This window comes from Mesitornis unicolor, unplaced genomic scaffold (assembly GCF_000695765.1).
Source record: "Mesitornis unicolor isolate BGI_N332 unplaced genomic scaffold, ASM69576v1 scaffold22128, whole genome shotgun sequence".
Lineage (NCBI taxonomy): Eukaryota > Metazoa > Chordata > Aves > Mesitornithiformes > Mesitornithidae > Mesitornis > Mesitornis unicolor.
The window spans coordinates 28,575-40,239 of NW_010201496.1; positions in this window are offsets into that span (position 1 = coordinate 28,575).

Here is an 11,665-nt window from a genome sequence, read left to right on the forward strand (position 1 = left end):
AAGTAAACCATTATTCTACCACAGTAAGGACCTAATGAAGTATTTCATTTAATACAATTTCTTTAATAATTTTTGCTGCTTTTACCACTAAGCGACATTAATGAATTCCTCTAGTTTTATGCTGCTTTTTGTGCTCAACAGAACAAAATGCAAGTGATCCCTCAGAAGCAGCATGAATACTGGCACACATTATTCTGGAAAACAGAGTGCTACTGAAGAGATGACAGCGTAATCCCTCACCAGACAGGGCAGGGGATAATATCTTCCTTTAAAAGGGACACCATTACTCTGCACAGAACCCATCACTCAGTACTTGCCCTGATCTCCAAGTTGGCCATCAGTGTATGAGATCTCCACTGAAAATCTTCAGAGGCGATGCCACTGACTCCAAAACCTGCTCTGCACCTTTCCAGAAGCACAAAAAAGGGCACAGGAATTTCTCATTAAATTCTCCATGTTTCTCAGGATCAGATTTTCACCACTGCTCCTCCCTCAGTGGCACACACAGGATAGCTAAGCCTGCTACAATTCAAAGTTTACTTTAAGGTTCCCTTGCAGTGATTTTCCTTCCCAGCTGTTATCAGTGCACAGCTGGAGTTAATATGCTTTACTCTTGTTCACTGTGTTTAAACTGGGCTGAAACAGCTGCTTCGTTTGCTCTAAAAGCTTTACAACAACGGTATCTAAGCCTCGGTGGCAGTTTGCACAGGCAAAACAGGCTTTTATCTCAAAATGGCCAGGTTGAATTTATTCACTGCTGCTGATTAAGAAACCACAATGTTAGAAACCGCCCTGCTTTCCAGCTACATAGAGTGGAAAAATTAGTTTTTCTGCATCAGAGAAAATCCAGTTCATGGTAGTAATTTCTTTCCCCAGAACTGTTTTGCTGGAAATATTAATGTAAGCAAATAAGCAAATGTAAATCATCTGTCATAAGCAGTTGCCTTTCCATTGTGGGGTTGAGTACTTTACCTAGCAAGAAAAAGGGCTACATGTGGGAAATGAGGATCTAACAGTAATAGTGCAATTCTACATCATTTGTCATTAAAAAAGACCATGTTTTTCACAGTGAGACCAAGTACCTTGTGATAGTCTTTGACCATTTTTTTTTACCCATTTATCAGTAGGCAAACATTCACCCATTTCCTTCTATCTGAAGGTAAATATAAAGCAATTCATCACTGTCTATTGCACAGAAAAGAGTATGCTATTTACAGATTACTGTTTTGTAGGCAAGGTAATATCAGTAGCCAATGCCAAAGTATATAGACACATAGCTTAGAGTTTCCAATCAGTATGAGCTTAAACTGAAAAGAAAGTTCCAAGAGTAAGAGACTAGAACACTGCTTACACTTTTTTAAAGCTTAAAAATATAATTGTGTTCCTAGACTTACTCTGCAGCCACATCACCAAAAAATGACAGCATTTGCTGTGGGACAGACCATCTAGATACAGTGCTCCCACATTCTGCTTAAAGCACTTTGTGAAATCCCAACATGGATGGTCTCAATTACTTTTTAAAGTTTTAATTCACTTAATTAAGCTACAGAGATAAATATATTTGGGTTTTTTTTTGTTGTAGTTCAGAAGAGCAATCCTGACAGTAAATTACATGGCTTGGCTCCCAGTTCATTTATTTCCTCCTATCTGCATTTCCCAAGTTGCCTACGGTTACTTACACAACTTTCACTGCACGCAAAAGTTTAGTCTTAACCATGTGGGACGATGAGAGAAATGTTGTATATCTTATTAACTGAAAATGAACAAAAATGAACAAAAATCTTGTCGACGATTAAACAAGTATTTCATGATCTTGAGAGAAGCTGACATTTCTATCAAAGGTTAAACTTCTCCCACATGCCAGAAACTTTTGCTGGTGTCAGCTATCCAAAAATCTTCAACATCTCATTTAACAGTTGTTAAAAGGTTGTACTAACACTCATTTGTCTGGGAATAAATTTACCAAATGAACCTGAACTACAGAGACAGTTGTTGGGTGCACCACCAAATTCCAAAGAATTGCTGACTTCCAAGCAATGCCATTTATTTTAACAAAAAGTTAGGGCTCCTTGACTGAAAAGTTTTGACTCTCTAAGTTTTCTAAGTCTCTTTGATTCTCTAAGTTTTGGGGTCAGTTTTGTTTGGCAGTATGCATACACCAAAGACATCCTCCATTTCTGAGATATTAAACTGAGAAAAGGACAGGAGGCAAAAATACTGAGATAGAGAAATCGAATCACTTGGAGCAGAAGAGGGAACTGAACCCAAATCTTGTCACTCTGTCTCAAATTCTCTCTCTTTCTTGGTGTTTTCCACTGTTTTCAGTAAGCTTTTTCATTTCTCTCTTCCCAGCGTCCAGCCAAAATAAGATAATGTAATGTAACGCAGCAATAGACCTTCCACGCTAAGGCAGAAGGAGACCCAAGGTTATTATCCTGGAAACAACAACGTTTAAAAACCAGCCACACACATACACAGAGCCTAGAGAATTACAGTCACTACTATTTTAATGGGTTTAGATGGAGAGCATAAATAATCTTAATGATTTCCAGACTTCTCTGATAGGAATTTTGAATGAGCTAAAATCAGATAAACCGAGTATCAAAGACTCCAGTTCCAGATGCTTCCACAATTAGTACAAGACAGAGATGTTTGGAGAAGAAAGTAAATATTTTCAACAACTCATTAAATAAAAAGATGGATGATAGAAATATTAAATATTAAAAGCTGAAAGCAGTCTGAAAAGAAATGTCAGGTCTTTGCTGCCTTATGATGAAAGGATGCGTTTTGCAACAAGTCTGTAGGCTGCCGATGTATTTTACTGCATTTAGGCACAACACTGCTCCGTAGGAGTTGACCAGGTAACACATTTAAAACCATGCAATGGGCACAGAGGTGAAATAGCTGATCTCAAACCGGGAAAGCTGGCTAAACCAGAGGTTTCAAGCATTACGAGATTTACTGCCAGCCATAAATGCATAAAACGCATTTTCAGATCTGCGTTCCTGAAACATATCATGGCCATGCAGTCAGTCAGTTCCAGTCATATAAATCCTCTAAAGAGCATGCAGTACCACTGCAGGTCTCCAGATGATGAACAGAAACACAGCACAGCACTGCTGCAGCAGCAAGGACACCACATGCACCCACCTACGCATGCAGTGCCATGCCTGGGCATACACTCGCCAAAGACAAAGTCCACAGCTTAAATAAAAAGTCCCAGTTTTTTGGGGACTATATGCAGGTCTGATTTATAGCATCCCCACAGAAGAAAGAAATACTTCAAGTGTGTCTGAGCATGTGAAATGACAGGACACAAGCTTTTGTTCCTATTCATTATAAGCCTAGGCTAGGTAGGTTGTCTGGAGGAAGAGGAAATAAAAAAAGGAAACAAAACAACACACACCTACCAGGTACATGATAAAAGGCTCCTATCTATGAAGTTTCAGGAGAACCCCACAACAGTGATATCTGCAGTAACTACTGTGTGTTTGTGTGTACATACACCTTCCTTCTCTGCTTGTAACTGCAACTCAGGAAAAAGCATGAAAGCTCTGGGAATTTGCACACAGAGATTATCCCAGTTCTTCTGCCTCCCAAGGAAGTGAAGAAAACATAAGGCTTTCCTTTCTTTTGTGCCTGGAAAGGGATTTCACCCTGAAAGCCATGGATCGCAAAGAGATGCTGAAATAACACAACAGAAAAAGAGAAGTTATGAGAAGGTTTTTGAAAGACACAGCCAGAAGAGCATTCTTCTAAGAGACATCTTACAGACAGCTCAGCAGAAGCGTAATGAAGAGATGCAAAGCTCTCCGAGTGCAGCAAAAAAATGAAGAAAAAGTATAATTACATATTTAAAACTGGAAAAAAAAAGGACTATGCATCATTAACCTAGTTTAGATGGTAGGGATTTTATGATGGACTGTTGCACAGCGTTGCTGAGGCAAAGAGCCTGGTGGCGTTGTTGAAGTAGTTACAGAAAATCTGGTAACAGAAGTAGGCTGTAAAAAGTTGCTGGGAAGTGTCACGCTCCATGATGCAAACAAACCACCAACTGCCTCGGCACAGGAAGCACCTTCCTGCACTGGTAAATGATGGCACAACTGCTCCTCAGGCGACGCTTTACGGGTTCCTGTCGCTGATCCCAGAAACAGGAAACTGAGATGAACGGACCATTGGTCCCAACCAGCACAGTCCTGTCCTGCAAAATCCTCTCATTCACTCAGAGTTTGCTAAAGCAGAATCTTGCTTTTGAACACCAGAAAGCCCATCATGTGCCCTTGTCCCACTCTCCTGCTACCGACACCACTGGAGTTCAACCAGTTCCTCCTGCACTGCACTGAGCAACTCAAGCAGGAAGACACTTAGGTTTTATTTCAGAAAATAGTGAAGGCAATGAGCTATGGGAATGTTAATATTTTAACTCTATTTCCAGTTTAATTTTTCCTAGTTTTCATGTGTTTGCTATATTAAGAGTGTTAGTTATCGTAGTATCTCTTTTATTCATTCAGCTCTTAGATTAGGATCTAACCTTCTCTTATATTTCTTTCCAGTAAGCAATTATTCCAGAGCCAAGTTTAAACCTGTAGGTTTTTCACCATTCAAGTCTGCTTTGTATAGTTCTCAAAACATTATCCCACTTCCCTAACCAGTTTTATTTAGGCTGATACCACAACTGAATTATGCACCTCAGACTCAACAATGTCACAGGATAATCTCAGGTGAGAACATATTTCATTACTTAATTACTTACATTCATGAATACTTGTAAGGGCAGGATGGCTCTCATTCCCACAGCATTGTATTGACATCCCAAACTGTTACTGGTGCACCATTGCCTCTGCATCCTCCTGAATATATTCTAAGTGGAGAACAGGAGGAGGATGGGAGCATGCAGAGAGCATCTCCCTCTGGTGACTGCTGTAGCACTGAGGCAAGATACTGTTGGGCTCTCCTAGGGATAACAGTTGCATGTAAAGTTTAAAACCCTTATAATCAGTGTGAGTGCTCAATACTTCACTGCTATCAGTTCAGATGTGACAATTTTACAAAAATATTACTTATTTGGCTTTAGCAGGCAGCTGTGAGAGACCATGCCGTGTCCCACTGCAACTTCCCTTTCTCCCTCCAGCTCCTCTGCCCAGACGAAGATGATCTAGTATCTGTCTTGCTTTGTGCGGGCCCTGAGCTGAACCCTACAGAGGAAAGCACTTGTGCAATTGAGCTGTGCTGTCCTTCAGCTCAGCAGCTGCTTCTTCCCAGACTGGAGGAGACCAAACGGCCTCCGACGCATCTGCACAGGCAGCCCAGGCACAGACCACCACACTGAGAGCACGTCACAGAGAAATCATTGCTCTTGCCTACCTCCCTGAAGAAAAATAAAGCGGAGCAGGTGTGTGTGCTTGAGCTATTGTGCTGCAGGAACAACTGCCTCTGCTTTCCAGGCACCCCTTGGAGAAGGGAACAAGGGCTGGCACGAGCACACGATCCAAGCCGTTCTTCTCACACGGCCCCCAGGGACACCCTTCCTCTGGTTTAGTCTTGCACCTGCAGCTCTGAAATACAGATTTAATCCAAGCCCGCCCCAGTATGCGGGAGATTAATAACACCATTCACAAGGGCCAAAAGAACAACTTTCATAAACCTGAGCCAACTTTTCTCATGTGAGATTTATATTTGCATTAAGAAGGGAACATTATAAATCTATCCCACAATAAAGCTTAAAACTTTGGATTTTAATATGCTGAATCCCCTATGCTCTGGGCTGTAAAAGTTGATGGTGTTTCTTCCTAATGCTGCATTAGGCAAGTAACCAATTCATCCAATTACTGAACTGACAACACTGTTCCTGTGAACTGTAGATAAATTCACTGACTTGGACGTGGATGTAAAATATGGTATGTATTGGGGCAGTAAACAGAAAAGAATAAATCCATTATGTTGGACTGCAGATCGTTTTGGACTCAGATGGAAAACAGCAAAGCAAGAGTTGAAGTCAGGACACCAGAAAAGAAAAGAGACTAAAACCTCTGTAAAAAGAACTTGGCTTTTGATGAGAACATGGAAAGAATTCAACATAAGATAAGTCCTTCGCTCTAAGCAGATTAGGAAAGAAATCACAACGATCACCAATGGTTATGTTATAATCTAACTTAAAACTATGTATTCTGTGTCAGGTTTTAATCCATTTTTTTTTCTCCTTCGGCAGTAATGCCAGGAAGCCACAAAAATAGAACTGTCGGCAGTCCCTCTATAGCCCCAATACCAAGAAGAACTGGAAACATCTGGATGCATTTTTCGACAGGACAGCCAAGAAGGTATTTTAGGCAAGAGCATCTGCCTGTGCGATGGAGTTCCCTAACGTGGCTCAATGTGTCCAGCTTTGAAAAGATGGCCCTTGGAAACCAATCTGGTGCAACACTGAAAGAGAGCACTGAGCAGCATCCAGGACAACTCTGAGCCACACAAAAAACAAATGGGTACACAAAGAATGTCCAGACAGCTCAGGAATAATACATCCTCCTGTACATAAGGAAAAAAAAAGAAAATGCAAGCAGTTTTGCATGGAAAAATAAAGTTTCATTACCATTAAAACTATTTTAAGGAACCCTATTGACAAACATCAAAATGGACTATTTCTTTATATACACATCTGCACAAACATGAACTGCTTTGTTTAGGTGAAACAGATTTTTGTTAGCTACATTACATTAATTATTTGTTATTTTACATATAGTTATTATCCTGTTTCATGATGAAAACAAAACCTTTATATTCTAGAGTTTCCACAGGATGAGGATTCCCTGTTCAGCAATTCTGCTCCTCATTGTCACACTTTATAACCAGTTACAACATTGTGGCGAGAGGAAAGAAATAGATAAGTTATAAATGAAGGCTAAAAGACTACAGCTGAGATTAAGAAAGGAAACAGGTGACTCCAGTACATCTCATACATGAAAACAGATTAAATGAATGACTTGAGAACAGGAAATGGGAACTGATCTTAATTAATTCAAATTCAAAACAGATTGGGAGTATGGCTCTGCAGGGCACATGCACTGAGCTCAAAAAGCTGCCTAAACACTTTAGAATAAAAGTCCAGGAGCATCCCGTCTTTATAAGGTGCAACTAGTTACTATTTTCTGCTTTAAATCAACTCAAACACTTTAAACAGCCACAGCAGCGCCTCTCAAAGCTGTACTGGCAGGAGCAGTTGGCAGCTGCCCAGGCAGATGAGCAGTAACCAGACACTGCATAAAAGAGGTATTTGTAAATGGTTTTTCTTAGACATTGGGAGAAAACAGCAGAAATCAGAACCATCTCGATTTTATGGAAGCATCTAACAACCCAATTATTACTGGCCAAATGCTACTACAACTGTGGGACACAGTGGTGGGGCTCTGCTCCTGTCTGAGAAGACAGAGGTCCTGAGAGGAAGAGTGGGCAGCATGAGCTTATCATTCCCATTTTCCCCTCTCAGGACAGATTTGCTTAGAACAGAGTGAACCATCTACACCGTGAAGGTGTGGGGGTTTTTATCATGTTGAGTTTAAATCAATACTCTCCACAGGAGATTTTTGACCTATGATTTCACTAAATCTGATAGTACATGTACCACTGAACTGAATGAAAGCCAGGATACTTCAGAGAGATGTTCTGGGTTGGATCAAGGTTTCATGGAGGAAACTTTAGCTACTCTGGTCACTGCTCAGCAGACAGCAGCTGAAATGAAGACTGACAGAGAGTTCTCAATCTAAGGGCTGACAATCCCATTTTGCAAAAGTAAACAGGAAAAAACCCAACCCAAACCCAACTCAGAACGAAGAAGTTTTGAGTTTTCCTCCATTGTGAAATGAAACTGGTCTCGAGGATGTTTTCTTGTCACCCCAGTGCTGAACAACACTCGATGAATCCCTCAAACAGGAAGCACAACTTGTTTTCGTACCAGTTCACCACTAACCACAGAAGCACTGCTAGCTCAAGTGACTTTTAAATATCATTTTAACCAACCCTCCTCTCTGTATGGCAGGTACTTTCCTCATTGGAAGATTGCTTTCTTGGGCTTCAGAGCTGGTTTAATTGCCAAAGCAGCATCTCCAGAACTTGCACTTCAGGCCAGACCCAAAGCTCATCACAATGACCACAGGAACCCCCCAAACACCAAGAGCCTTTGTTTGAGGCCTGATTATCTGTTCTCTCCAGCTTAAGTGTCGCTATTAGATCACTGAAAAACAAAGCTTCAAAACAAAGTCACCCGGGTACAGTTTACAGGAAAGATAAGCATCAGATTTCTGACATAGTTTTTTTTTTGGCACTGAATTAATGTAAACTTTAGCTGAGATGACAGGCAAACAAAACACTCATACTAAGCTTAAGAGAAGTGTCCTCACTAATTCTGCATGGTTTGATGCATTAACGTGAGTAAGAGATATGATGCAATGCAGATGAGTTCACACCAAACCCAGGATTTGAACCTCTTCCCACATGAGACTCTGAAGATTCATCCTGGCCACAAAAGGCTATCGACATAATTTTTCTCTGCCTAAGCAATATTTCTGAGGAAGCCTAAATAACATTATTAACCAAAATTACAACACAGCTTAACCCAAACTCAGACTTTCCTACTTAAGTCAAATCCTGCTTTGCCTTTCACTTTAAAGAGACGAGATCTTAGGCTCTCTGCTGACAGAGATTGGGTGTTGTCCTACTTAGATTAGAGAGAATATTTACCAGATTTAAGGTATCTGGGGAGATAGCGAGTCAGAGTAAACAAAGTCATTTTTTAAATAAAATTAAACAAGAATCCAAAGAGAGGAGCATTAGGTCAGGATATGCCTCATGCAAAATTCACTAAATGAAGTAAAGAGCATTTTCTAATCAAGCAAACAAGTTAAATAAATGTTTCCACCAAAGTCAAAGGGTACTTCTGGTATAAACCGAAGCGAGTAGGATACAAAAGACACCAGGACTAAGCCAACCAAAGCTTGGCTTCCTAGCAGAGGTTGCCCTGCTAAGGAAGGTCCTCTGGCTCTGCCCACCACACATGGGGATGTGTCCGCTTATCCCAAACTTGCCTAAAGGGCTGGCTGCTTCCGAGAGGGGCAGTTCAGCTCTCCTTTGCCAACAGCCATTCCTGTTGGAGCTCATAAACATGCAGCTGCACGATGAGTTGGCCCAGCTCACTGATGAGATGCAAAACTAAGCCACCAAAATAAACAAACATTTTCATTTTTTTTTTTTAAATACAGCAGTTTTTCAGTTCCCCCTGTGGTTGACTGCACAAGGTGAGGTCAGTATGCAGTGGGGAAAATGGGGGGCCAGAGCAGGACTGCTCTTTTCACAGCCAACCGCCAGCTCTGGGGAATGCATGTCTGAACTAAAACACCTACCAGTGTGATGAGCAGAGGCTGAGCAAAAAGCAGCCCAGCTGATAGGAAACACAAGTGACAGAACAAACAGGTAAAATGACTCAGCCTAATGATTAGGACAAATTAAGAGACCAGAGTCTGAGGTTTTTTCCCCCAACATTGTAAATTAATAGCCTACACACACGACTGACTGAACAATCCTGCCCACATTCACTCACATAAGAGGAAAGAGGATTTAATAACCTCAGGATCCATCACCTAAATTAAGTGCAGGGAAAGGCAGAGAAATTGATGGGACTTCTGTGGAGTCCAACATATCCTTCGGCTTCAGCATTTTTAGCAGGTTTGATTTTTATAAGTATTTGCAAGAATCAAGAGACATTTTAATAACAAATCTATTTTTCTTGAAATTCAATATTGCTTAGCCATATGTATTCTGCAAATATATTTTTAATATTTAACATACAGCTGGAAAAAGGACTAGACATCAACTTCCCCCTTGCTGGATTCATGTCCTAGCCACTGAGTTGTAGGATCACAGCTCACTTAATGAATATTTCAGTATTGAAAGCAAGGCAAAACAGTTTCATAAGTAAGGAGTCGGAGACCACCAGCCCAGACCAACACACGGGTTTATGGCTCTAGTACTCTCTTGAGACATGAAAGATGCAGATTCAGAGCTTGGCTCTTCACATCTGGGTAACAGGTCTACACAAATCCTAGAAAGAATAAGAAGAGGGGAAAAAAGCAAGGCAATATACTCGCCTGCATGTGTTTTAAGTGGTCCTGATCGTTTTGGGCTCTTCAAGAGCAACTTGTCAAGGAACACCTCACTTCTGGATCCCTGCACAGCTTGGACACCTAACTAATCAACACTGTCCAAACTAAAAACGTATCAAGCAGCAAACCTCAGTGCATTCAGCAAATATTACTGGGAAAAACCTGAGCCTGCACAGATCAGAAACCAAGGGTTAAGACTGCAAGGATCTAGCTTTGACAAGCAGGTGCACACAGGATCATTTAGTGCCCAAGCACTTGTAGCCCAGTGTTCATGTCCTGAGACCCAGTTCTCTTCCTGCACGATCACAACAGCACTGACTGGAAATGCACATTGCAGGAACGGCTGCGGTATTGACCTTTCCATTCTTATCTAGAGAAATGCATCACATGAGACACTGGGCACGTTCCCACTTCAAAGGAAAGTTACAAGACCAGCTTAATTTAAGATGCTATTTATTTCCGACTGTTGTTTAATAACCAGAATGATGGGAACCACCCAGGAATCCAGCTGTATGGTATCCATTTAAAAAGTACACTGTGGCTTTTGAATGGGACAGCTTGAAACTGCTTACAATCACAACTGCTGCTTTAACAGTGCTCCTAGATACAGCAGGTTATAACTTTGGTAAAAATAATGTATTTCCTGATGCTAATTTCATCCAGCACAGAAGGGAAACTCTGTAACTATATTCACAACTTCCTACTGAGTTTTGGCTAAACCACATCTCTAATTACCTGAAGTGTTCCTCGAGAAGGTGATTAGTTATTTCATGCCTATGATAATGCTCAGATGTTAATTCGCACAGAATATTTTGATTTTACAAGGACATTTTCTTATAGCAATATCAGTTTGAGATTGTTTGAAGTACAACTTAATCTTGGACCTACTTTAGAGAAAGGTTTAATTTTGTAATAGTTCAATATAGTTACTGTTTTTCTGTCTCCGTTTCTTAAGCTCTGCCACTTGATGGAAAATATAGTCCCGAGCCAGATCTTTGAAGTGCACTGTCAAATTAAAACCCATACAGCCAACTAACCCGAGGCACTGAAAGGTCTTCACTCCAGAACCCCCACCAATACCATAGTGTGGTGGCAGGGCAGTACAGACCTGCAGCATCACCTGCGACACAAACTGCCCATAACACTGTCTTTTGCAATTAATGTTCTGCAAGCTGAATTTGTAAAGTTTTAGCGTACTTAGAAAAACCATGTAGATCAATATTCTGACATCCTTAAAGAATTCTAACTTAAAACATGCTGTCCCCTTCAATATACCTATCAGTATGCATCAGGTGAAATACATACTGCTGGAGATCGGCAGCCGAATACTTCTGCTGGAAATATAAAGCCAAACTTTCAATTTCCGATGAGCGACCAGGCAAGGAAAGAAAACCACCGTCTCCACCGCGGGGGCCCAAGGAGGGCCCGTCCGCCCGCAGGGGATACCCGGGCCGCCTCGGTGCTTTATGTCCGGCTCAGGGCTCCGCCGGCGGCCGCCGGGAACGCTCTCCCCCGCC